Source organism: Rhinopithecus bieti, unplaced genomic scaffold, assembly GCF_001698545.2.
Source record: "Rhinopithecus bieti isolate Rb0 unplaced genomic scaffold, ASM169854v2 scaffold_35322, whole genome shotgun sequence".
Taxonomy (NCBI): domain Eukaryota; kingdom Metazoa; phylum Chordata; class Mammalia; order Primates; family Cercopithecidae; genus Rhinopithecus; species Rhinopithecus bieti.
Window position 1 is genome coordinate 323,465 of NW_016815256.1, and position 11,809 is coordinate 335,273.

Below are 11,809 nucleotides of genomic sequence, written 5' to 3' on the forward strand. Positions count from 1 at the left end.
TCAATATCTATAGTGAACTTGAGGCAGAGCAAGGTAGCCCAAATAGAATCCACCTGTGATCATTCCCCCACAGGAACACCAAATTCAACAACTAACCAAGTAAGAAAGCACCTTGATAACAACTAAAAAAAAACAAACAAACAGCTGAGAGATTACAGTACCTCATTTAGCATAATAACAGGAAAAAAACACATAAAAAGAGTAGGAAGAGCAGTCTCATTGCCTGCATCACCCCTCCTGCAACCCCAGGCAGTCCAGCTGTGTGCTTAGGGGAGTGAGGAGAAAGTGAATGTAGGATCTTACAGTGAAACTCGGTGCTGGCCTCATCAGAGTAAAACATAGCACGAGGCAAAACTCTGTAGGCCTTGATTACAGGCTGGTACCCACAGGAGGAACATTTATATCCACCCTGTGCCAGAGGGTAATCTGCCACCCCAGTAGGAGGAAACCAAGTTCTACCTGGCTTTACCACTGTCTGACTAGAGTCACCTCAGGCCCTGAGTACATTTAGTGACAGAGCCTGAGATCTACCTACAGGATACTGCTGATCGAAACCCCACCCATATCAATTATTGTGCTCTGGCATGCCCTGAGTTCAGGTTATTTGCACGCAACACCACAGTTCACCACACCCTGCCTACTATACTGTCTATTACAGCCTACGCCCCTTGAATACCACCAAAGGCCTGAGATCAGACCTGCCTATTCTGACACCACCCCCCGCAGTGCCTAAACATGTCACTCAAGAACCTGGGGATCACTTTGCCCATTCCACCAACTCTGGCATCTATGCACTCCTACAAGGAACCTCAATATGGACCCACCCAGCCTGTCAACAATACCACCAACACCACCCACATACACATACTGCCTAGTAGTTTGGAGGCCAGCCTGCCCAGACAATCACAGCCACCATTAACACCCAGTACACACCTCCCAAGACCCAAAGGGTCATCCTGCCACTGCTACTGCCATTACCCATACCCCATTGGCTGTCCAGGGGCCTGAAAACTTGCCCTTCCACTCAGCACACTACTGCCACTACCAGCATCTGAGGGAGCCAATCAGAGGCCCAAGAATCAGCTCACTTGGACCCACTAACATTTTCGCCAGTGTACATCATCTTGGGACAAAAGAATAGGCATGCTCAGTCCTTCACTGTGGTATCTGTGATTTCCTCAGTGGGCTTGTGTGTTGTTATCAGTGGAAGCTGTGGTGAAGTTGTGCAGCAGACAGGAATGTCAGGTGGGCCAGTCTTTGGACTCCAGTGGTGACACTGAAGGGTGAACATGGGTCCATGTGGGCTGAGAAATAGCCTTTCCCAGACAAAGACTGAGGAATTCATCACTACTAGATTGGCCCTACAATAAATTTTTCAAGGGAGTCATAAGTCTGGCAGCAAAAGGACAACAGTTACCATCATGAAAAAAAAATTATGAAAGTATAGAACTCACTGATAAAGCAAACAGATAAAAGCAAAAAAAAAAAAAAAAAAAAAAAAAAAAAAATGAGGAAAAGAGTCAACTGGTACCACTACAGAAAGTCACCAAACCACAAGGACAAACAATAAGAGAAAAAGAAAGGAGGAAAAATATACAAACTTACCTGAAAACATTAACAATACAGCAGGAAAAAACTCACATATCAATAGTAACTGAATGTAAATTGATTAAATTCTCCAATTTAAAAGATATAGACTAACTGCACAGATTAAAAAAAGAAACATGATCCAACTACATGCTGCCTACAAGAAATATACCTTACCAGTAAAGACATACAGGCTAAAAGCAAAGGGATGAAAAAAGATATTATTCAATGCAAATGAAAACCAAAAGTGAGCATGAGTAGTTCTACCCTTATATGAGATAAGGCAGACTTTAAGTCAAAAACAAACAAACAAAAAAAGACAAATAAAGTCACTATGTAATGATAAAGGGATCAATGCAGCAAGAGGATATAACAATTGTAAATATATATTCACACAGCACTGGAGTACCCAGATTTATAAAGCAAACATTCCTAGATCTAAAAAGAAAGACTATAATACAATAAAATGAGAGACTTCAACACCCCACTTTCAGCATTAGACAAATTGTCTAGGCAAAAAACAAACAAACAAATCACTGGATTTAAAGTGAACATTAGACCAAATCAATCTAACAGACATTTACACTACATTTTATCCTTTTATTAGAAGAATACACATTCTGTAATCCCAGCTACTCGGGAGGCTGAGGTAGGAGAATAGCATGAACCCAGGAGGCAGAGCTTGCAGTGAGCGGAGATTGCGCCACTGCACTCCAGCCTGGCAACAGAGCGAGACTCCATCTCAAAAAAAAAAAAAAAAAAAAAAAAAAATTTTAAATTTTTTTAAAAATTAAAATTATAAAAAGAATTTTTTGAGATAAAAAAAAAAAAAAAAAAAAACAAAAAAAAGAAAAAAAAAAAGTCTTAACTATTGTTAAACATTGAAATTATATCAAGTATCTTCTGAGATCAAAATAGAATAAAACTAGAAATTAATGCCAAAATAAATTTTGGAAACTATACAAGTGAATGGAAATTAAACATGCTCCTGAAAGACCATTGGGTCAATGAAGAAATTAAAATAGAAATCAACACATTTCTTGAAACAAATGAAAATGGGAACACAGCACACCACAAACCTTTGGGGTACAGCAAAATCAATATTAAGATGAAAGTTTACATTTGTCAGTATAGCAAATAAATCCCTGCATCAAAAAAACAGAAAAGTTTTTTATTTTTGTGTTGTGTACAAAATGGCTGACTGGAGATGTTGAACACCAGTTCTCTTCAGGAAGAAGTACCAAAGCCACAGGTGAGTAATCATAACCTGAATAAAATATCGAAAGAAGAGTGCCAGAGTCCCTCAGGGAACTCATGGGAAGAAGCTAGGGCACAGGGAAGAAAAAAAAGGAAGAAAGTTTGGCACAAATCAAACTCTGAAGGACTTGGAGTTCCATGAAAAGGGTAAGTGGAGATATTTTTGGCTCCCCTCCCTCTAAGGCAGATTGCTGGTTTCAGAACTGTCGGAGGGCTCCTCTGCTCTCCGGAGCCAAAGCACTGGTGTGAGTGGTGATTTGAGAACTTCTTTAATGGCATTGTACTGGCTGCTATCAAGAAGCTGACTCAGGGCCACTCATCCTATCCACTCACCCAAGCTGAGGTGGTGGACACCATACTGGGTGTGCACCCATTGTGGGCCTTGTCCTGCCCAGGGAATCTCAGCCTTTCTGTCTCATCACTGGATCCCCTGCAAATATTCTCTAGTACCACTTGGACACCGGCAACCACAAAGGACCAGCAGGACACAGGGATTCCCAGTGGGCTGGCCAATGAGCAGTGCTGCTCCTAAGAGGAGGTAGGGTGCAACACACCAAGGAAGCACCTCTTGCAACAAAGAAATCAGAGCACATGGCCAGACGTGGTGGCTCACGCCTGTAATCCCAGCACTTTGGGAGGCTGAGGTGGGTGGATCACCTGAGGTCAGGAGTTCGAGACCAGCCTGGCCAACACGGTGAAACCACGTCTCTACTAAAAACACAAAAAATTAGCCGGTCATGGTGGCAGGTGTCTATAATCCCAGCTACTCAGGAGGTTGAGGTAGGAGAATTGCTTGAAACCAGGAGGCAGAGGTTGTAGTGAGCCGAGATTGCATCATTGCACTCCAGCTTGGGCAACAAGAGTGAAACTCTGTCTCAAAAAAAAAAAAAAGAGAGAGAAGAAAAGAAAAAAAAAAAGAAAGAAAATCAGAGCACACAGTCTCCTGTGCTCTTGAGCTCTCCATTTGTGAGCTGAAGGTGACAGTGCCAGGAAGATGCAGGTACTGTGCTGGCTCTGTGGGGGAGGAGTGTGGTTTGACTCCCATGACTAGGTCAACTCAATGCTTGGGCATAGACCTGAGAGGAGGACATCTTCTCTCCCCACCACACCTACTGCTGTGGCTACAGCTATGAATGCTCCTGTAGGTGAATGGTGCAGGAGTACCTGTAGACCCATGAGGCCTTGTCTTGCACAAAAGGTGGGATCCCTCCCCTTTTCTACAATGAGTGGCAGCATTCCTGCAGCAGGGAACAAGTGAGCCACAAAGCTGTCTGTTTTGGGTTGAGGAAAGAGATTCCCTCTAAATCCATTTCAGTGAAGAGCCATAGGACAGGAGTTTTTTTATTCCTTTAAGCTACATTGTGGCCTGGAGATAGACAACAATGCCTATCTGAACTGAGAGCCAAGAGCTTCAGAACAGGGATGTGATATCAGGAAGTGGATCAAATTCCTGCCTACTTAGGACACGGAGTTAGTGCAGCCCTCTCCCCCTCTGCAGAAACCTTGGCATATTTCACTAGGAGTTCCCTCACCTCTTATCCCCCTTCCCCATCAGGGTCGGTGCTTGTGCTCTTCATTGGGTATTCAAGGGTGAACCTGATGGTCCAGCTCTGCCTACCTTTGTCCCCCATTTTGCCCTCAGCATGTGACTCAGGGCCAAGCATTCCACAGACCAGCCCCTCACCTGAGGCAACAGAGAGCTCCTCCCAGTAAACAAAGATCAAAGACATACCCATCTGCTTCTACAGCAGCCACCTCTTACCTGTAAGCCCCACCTTTTGGCCTGGAGGTTGAACTGCACAATGCAATACAAAATCCACAGACAGAAGTGCTAAGCACTGGGGAATAAGATAAGCTTCCTGAAACCTTCACAATCTCAGTCCTGCTCCCAGTCCCGCAGCAGGTGGTAAGACTATTCATATGCCAAGTACATCATCACTATAACCAGCATTTAAGAAAGTCACTACACAAAGGCTATATATAATCAAAGGTCTACCATACAGACCTTTGTCCTCTTGAAAGCACCCAGAGTCAAAGCCAATTGACCACACACAACATACATTACAGTTATATCCTCAAGTGGGGGAAAATGTCCCATCCAAACAGAAGTAAATTAAAAAATAAGGAGTGACAGCTTCTCTAGTCAGGAAGGCAAACAAACTAGAATGGTTTCATACTAACAATTCTAGCAGTATGAAAAAAAAAAAAAAAACAGGATATTATGACAACTCAAAGGTTCACACTAGGTCCCTATCAATAGATCCTAACCAAAATGAAAATTCTCAAATGTCAGATAAAGAATTCAAAATATAGACATAAGGAAGCTCCATGGGATCCAAGAGAAAGTTAGAAGCCAACACAAATAAGTAAGAAAATTATCCAGGGTATGAGTGAAAAACTTACCAAAGAGATATATATGTAAAACAAAGAACTTCTGGAAATAAAAATTCACTGAGGGAAATATAATATATAGTTGAAATCTAACAATGGACCACAGAATACAGAAAAAAGCATTTCAGAGCTAGAAGACAGGTCTTTCTAATTAACCTGGTCAGACAAAAACAAATAAAAAAGAATTTTAAGAAACGAACAAAGCCTTCAAAAAATAAAGGGTTATATAAAGTGTCAAAAACGTATTCTCTTTGTAGCAATTGTAAATGAAAGTTCACTCATGATTTGGCTCTGCTTGTCTGTTATTGGTGTACAGGAATGCTTATGATTTTTAAACATTGATTTTGTCTCTGTTTGCAGATGACATGACTGTATATTTAGAAAACCCCTTTGTCTCAGCCCAAAATATCCTTAAGCTGATAAGCAACTTCAGCAAAGTCTCATGATAAAAAATCAATGTGCAAATACCACAAGCTTTCCTATACAAGGGATGCGAAGAACCTCTTCAAGGAGAACTACAGAACACTGCTCAAGGAAATAAAAGAGGACATAAATAAATGGAAAAACATCCCATGGTCATGGGAAAGAAGAATCAATATCACGAAAATGACCATACTGCCCAGAGTAACTTATAGATTCAATGCTATCCCCATCAAGCTTTCTTCACAGAATTGGAAAANACAGATATATAGACCAATGGAACAGAACAGAGGCCTCAGAAATAACACCACACATCTACAACCATCTGATCTTTGACAACCCTGACAAAAACAAGCAATGGGGAAAGGATTCCCTATTTAATAAACGATGTTGGGAAACTGGGTAGCCATATGCAGAAAACTGAAACTGGACCCCTTCCTTACATCTTTTGCAAAAATTAACTCACAATGGATTAAAGACTTAAACGTAAGACCTAAAACCATAAAAATCCTAGAAGAAAACCTAGGCAATATCATTCAGGACATAGGCATGGGCAAAGACTTTATGCCAAAAGCAATGGCAACAAAAGCAAAAATTGAAAAAAGGGATCTAGTTAAACTAAAGAGCTTCTGCACAGCAAAAGAAACTATCTTGAACAGGCAACCTACAGAATGAGAGAAAATGTTTGCAATCTATCCATCTGACAAAGATCTTAACAACAGAATCTACAAAGAACTTAAACAAATTTACAAGCAAAAAACAAACAACCCCATCAAAAAAAAAAAAAGTGGGCAAAGGATATGAACAGACACTTCTCAAAAGAAGACATTTATGTGGCCAAAAAACATATGAAAAAAAGCTCATCATCACTGGTTATTAGAGAAATGCAAATCAAAACCACAATGAGATACCATCTCATGCCAGTTAGAATGGCAATCATTAAAAAGTCAGGAAACAACAGATGCTGGAGAGGATATGGAGAAATAGGAACACATTTACACTGTTTGTGGGAGTGTCAATTAGTTCAACCATTGTGGAAGACAGTGGGGCAATTCCTCAAGGATATAGAACTAGAGATACCATCATTTGACCCAGCAATTCCATTACTGGGTGTATACCCAAAGGATTATAAATCATTCCACTATAAAGACACATGCACATGTATGTTTACTGTGGCACTATTCACAATAGCAAAGACTTGGAACCAACCCAAATACCCATCAATGATAGGCTGGATAAAGAAAATGTGGCACATATATAACATGCAATACTACGCAGCCATAAAAAGGACAAGTTAATGTCCTTTGCAGGAACATGGATGAAGCTGGAAACCATCATTCTCAGCAAACTAACACAAGAACAGAAAACCAAACTCCATATGTTGTCACTCATAAGTGGGAGTTGAACAATGAGAATACATGGACACAGGAAGGGGAACATCACACACCAGGGCCTATCAGGGGATCAGGGGCTAGGAGAGGGATAGCATTAGGAGAAATACCTAATGTAGGCAATGGGTTGATGGGTGCAGCAAACCACCTTGGCACATGCATATGTAACAAAACTGTAGGTTCTGCACATGTACCCCAGAACTTAAAGTAGAAAAATACTTTAATTTAATTTAATTTAAAAAAAGAAAAGAGAGAGACAGTAATACAATAAGGAAGGGACTTTAACACCATAGTGACAGCACTAAACAGATTATCAAGGCAGAAAAGTCAACAAAGAAACATTAGATGTAAACAGGACCCTAGATCAAATAGACTTAGTGGAGTGGGCATTTACAGAACATTCTATCCAATGACACAATATACATTCTTGTCATTTGCACATGAAACATTTTCCAAACTAGACAATATGGTCAGGCCACAAAAGTCTCAATGAATTTTTAAAAACCAAAATCATATTAAGTATATTCTAAAATCACAGTGAACTACAACTAAAAACAAATATCAGGCCAGGCATGGTGACTGACACCTGTAATCCTAGCACTTTGGGAGGCCAAGGCGAGTGGGTCACTTGAAGCCAGGAGTTCAAGACCAGCCAGGCCAACATGGTGAAAACTCCATCTCTACTAAAAATAAAAATTAAAAAAAAAATTAAAAAAATTAAAAAAGCCTAGTGTGGTGATACACGCCTGTAATCCCAGCTATTCTGGAGGCTGAGGTAGGAGAATTGCTTGAACCCAGGAGGTGGAAGTTGCAGTGAGATGAGATCACGCCATGCACTCCAGCCTAGGTGACAAAGCGAGACACTGTCTCAAAAAATAGGAAAAAAAAAATCAATATCAACATGAACTCTTAAAACTATACAAATAAATGGACATTAAACAACCTGCTTCCTGAATGATCTTTGGGTCAATAACAAAATTAAGTTGGAAGTCAAAAAATTGTTGAGGTGAATGAAAATGGAGAAACAACATATCAAAACCGCTGAAATACAGCAAAATCTCTGCTATGAGGGCAGTTTATAGCAAAAAATACCTATATCACAAAGATACAATGATCATAAATTTACCTAATGTCATACCTCAAGGAACCAGAAAAACAAGAACAAACCAAATTCAAAGCTAGCTAGAAAAGAAATAACAAAAATCAGAATATAACTAAAGGAAATAGAGGCAAAAAAAAATAATAAAATGGACCAAGGAAATAAAACCTTGGTTCTTTGAAAAGATCAACAAAATTGATAGACCACTAGCTTGATCAACCAAAAGAAAGAAAAGATATTCAAATAGGCACAATCAGAAATGAAAAACGAGAGATTACAGCTGATACTATAGAAATCCAGATTATCCATGACTACCATGAACATCACTACAGCCACAACCTAGAAAACCTATAGGAAATAGATATATTCCCAGAAACATATACCCTCAAAAATCGGAAAGAAATAGAAACCCTGAACAGACTAATAATGAGTAATGAGTTTGAAACAGTAATAAAAAAATCTCCCAGTTAAAAAAAAAAAAAAACACAGAAGCAGACAGATTCACAGCCAAATTCTACCATCCATATAAAAAATTAGTACCATTCCTCCTGAAACCATTTTAAAAATTTGAGGAAGAAGGGTTTCTCCCTATTCTACAAAGCCAGTATCACCCTGACACCAAAGTCTGGCATGAACACACACATGCACGTGTGCACACACAAAGAAATGCCTGATGAACATAGATGCAAAAATCTTCAACAAAATACTAGCAAATCAAATCCAACAGCACATCAAAAAGATAATACGCCACAACCTAATGAATATTATACCAGAGACGCAAGGATGGATCAACATACACTAATCAATAAATGTGGTTCACCACATAAATAATTAAAAGCAAAACAATTAAAACAAAACCATATGATCATCACCTTAGATGCAGAGAAAATATTTGATAAAATTTATACTTTTGTGATAGAAACTCTCTACAGACTAGTTACAGAAGGAACATACTTGAAACTAATAAAAGCCATATATGTCACACTCACAGCCAACATAATACTGAATGGGGAAAAGTTGAAAGCATTCCTCCTGAGAACTAGAATAAGACAAGAAGGCTAACTTTCACCACTTCTATTCAACAGAGTATTGGGAGTCCTAGCTAGAGTAATCAAGCAAGAGAAAGAAAGAAAAGGCATCCAAATTGGAAAAGAAAAAGTCAAATTATCTCTGTTTGCTGATGATATGATGTTAACCCTAGAATACCCTAAAGATTTTTCTGAAAGATTCCTAGATGTGATAAATGATTTCAGGAAAGTGTCAGGATACAAAATTAATACATGAAAATAGTAGGGTTTCTATACAACAATGAAAATCAAGCTGAAAATCAAATCAAGTCTTCACATTTACAATAGCTATGAGAAATAAAATACCTAAGAATGCAACTAACCAAAGAGGTGAAAGATCTACAAGGGGAACTAAAAAACACTGTTGAAAGAAATCATCAATGACACAAACAAATGGGAAACTATCTTATGCGTATGGATTGGAAGAATCAATATTTTTAAAATGACCATACTGCCCAAAGCAATCTACAGACTCAATGCAATTCCTATCAAATTACAATCAGGCAACAAAATTTTTTCACAGAATTTTTTTAAAATCCTAAAATTAATATGGAAACAAAAAAATAGACCAAATAGCCAAAGCAATCCTAAGCAAAAAGGATAAAGTTGGGAGCATCACATTACCCACCTTCAAACTATATCACAAATCAATAGCAACCAAAACAACATGGTGCTGGTATAAAAACAGAAACATAGATCAGTGGAACAGAATAGAGAACCCAGAAATGAAAGCACATTCGTAAAATCAACTGGTCTTTGACAAAGCTGACAAAAATATGTACTGTGGATAGTATACCCTATTCAATGATTGGTACTTGGAAAACTGTATACTCATATGCAGAAGAATGAAACTGTACCCCATCTAACATCAGATACAAAAATGAATTCAAGAGATATTAATGATTTAAGTGTAAGACATAAAACTATTAAAATCCTAGAAGAAAATGGTTTATTATCTAGGAAAATCTCTTCTGGACATTGACCTAGAAAAAGAATTTATGACTAAGACCTAAAAGCAAATATAACAAAACAAAATAGACAATGAGACTTAATTAAACTAAAAGCTTCTGTACACAAAAAGAAATAATCAACAGAATAAACAGACAGCCCCCACGACGGGATAAAATATTTGCAAACTATGCATTCAAGAAAGGACTAATATCCAGAATCTACAAAGAACTTAACCACCTAAACAAAACAACAACAACAAATAACCCCACCTCTAGGAACTATAAAAGCAAAAACAAACCAAATCCAAAATTACAGAAGAAAAGAAGTAATAATTATCAGAGCAGAACTAAGTAAAATAAAGACTAAAGAAATAATATACAGAATCAACAAAAAAGTTGGTTCTTTAAAAAGATAAACAAATTAATGAGCTGCTAGCTAAACTAATAAAAGAAAAAGAGATGACCCAGATAGACAAATCAGAAATGAAAAAAGATAAATTACAACTGATACCACAAAAATACAAAAGATCCTAAGAGACTATTTTGAACAACTGTATGCTAACAAACTAGAAAATCTAGAGGAAATCAATAAATTCCAGAAGCATACAACTTATCAAGATTGGATCAGGAAGAAATAGAAAATCTGAATAACCAACAAGTTGTGAGATTAAATTAGTAATAAAAAGTCTCTCAACAAAGAAAAGCCCAGGACCAGATGGATTTGCTGCTAAATTCTACCAAATGTACAAAGAAGAACTAATACTAATCTTCCTTAAATTATTCCAGGAAATATAAGAGGAAGGAATTCTCCTTAACCCGTTCAATGAGGCCAACATTACCCTGATGCCAAAACAAGACAAAGATATAACAAAAAAACAAAACTACAGGCCAACATCCCTGTTGAACATAGATGTAAAAATTCTCAACAAAATACCAGTAAATCTTCACGTTTACAATAGCTACAAAATATAAAATACCTAAGAATGCATTTAACCAAACAGAGAAATGATATCTACAAGGAGAACTAAAAAACACCACTGAGAGAAATCATCAATGACACAAATGGGAAACTATTCTATGCTTATTGATTCGAAGAATCGATATTTTTAAAATGACCACACTGCCCAAAGCAATCTACGGACTCAATGCAATTTCTATCAAATTACCAAAAAAATTGTCCACAGAATTAGAAAAAACAATTCTAAAATTAGTATGGAAACAATAAAGGCCAAGTAGCCAAAGCAATCCTAAGCAAAAAGGACAAAGCTGGAAGCATCACCTTACTCAACTTCAAACTATACCACAAGGCAACAGAAACCAAAACAGCATTGTATGTTCTCACTCATATGCGTGTGCTAAGAAAATTGATCTCATGAAGGTAGTAAGTACTGTGATGGTTACCAGAGACTCAGAAGATATAATTTATGATCAAAATCGAGACCATCCTGGCTAACATGGTGAAACCCCGTCTCTACTAAAAAAATACAAAAAACTAGCCGGGCGAGGTGGTGGGCGCCTGTAGTCCCAGCTACTCCGGAGGCTGAGGCAGGAGAATGGCGTAAACCTGGGAGGCGGAGCTTGCAGTGAGCTGAGATCCGGCCACCACACTCCAGCCTGGGTGACAGAGCGAGACTCCGTCTCAAAAAA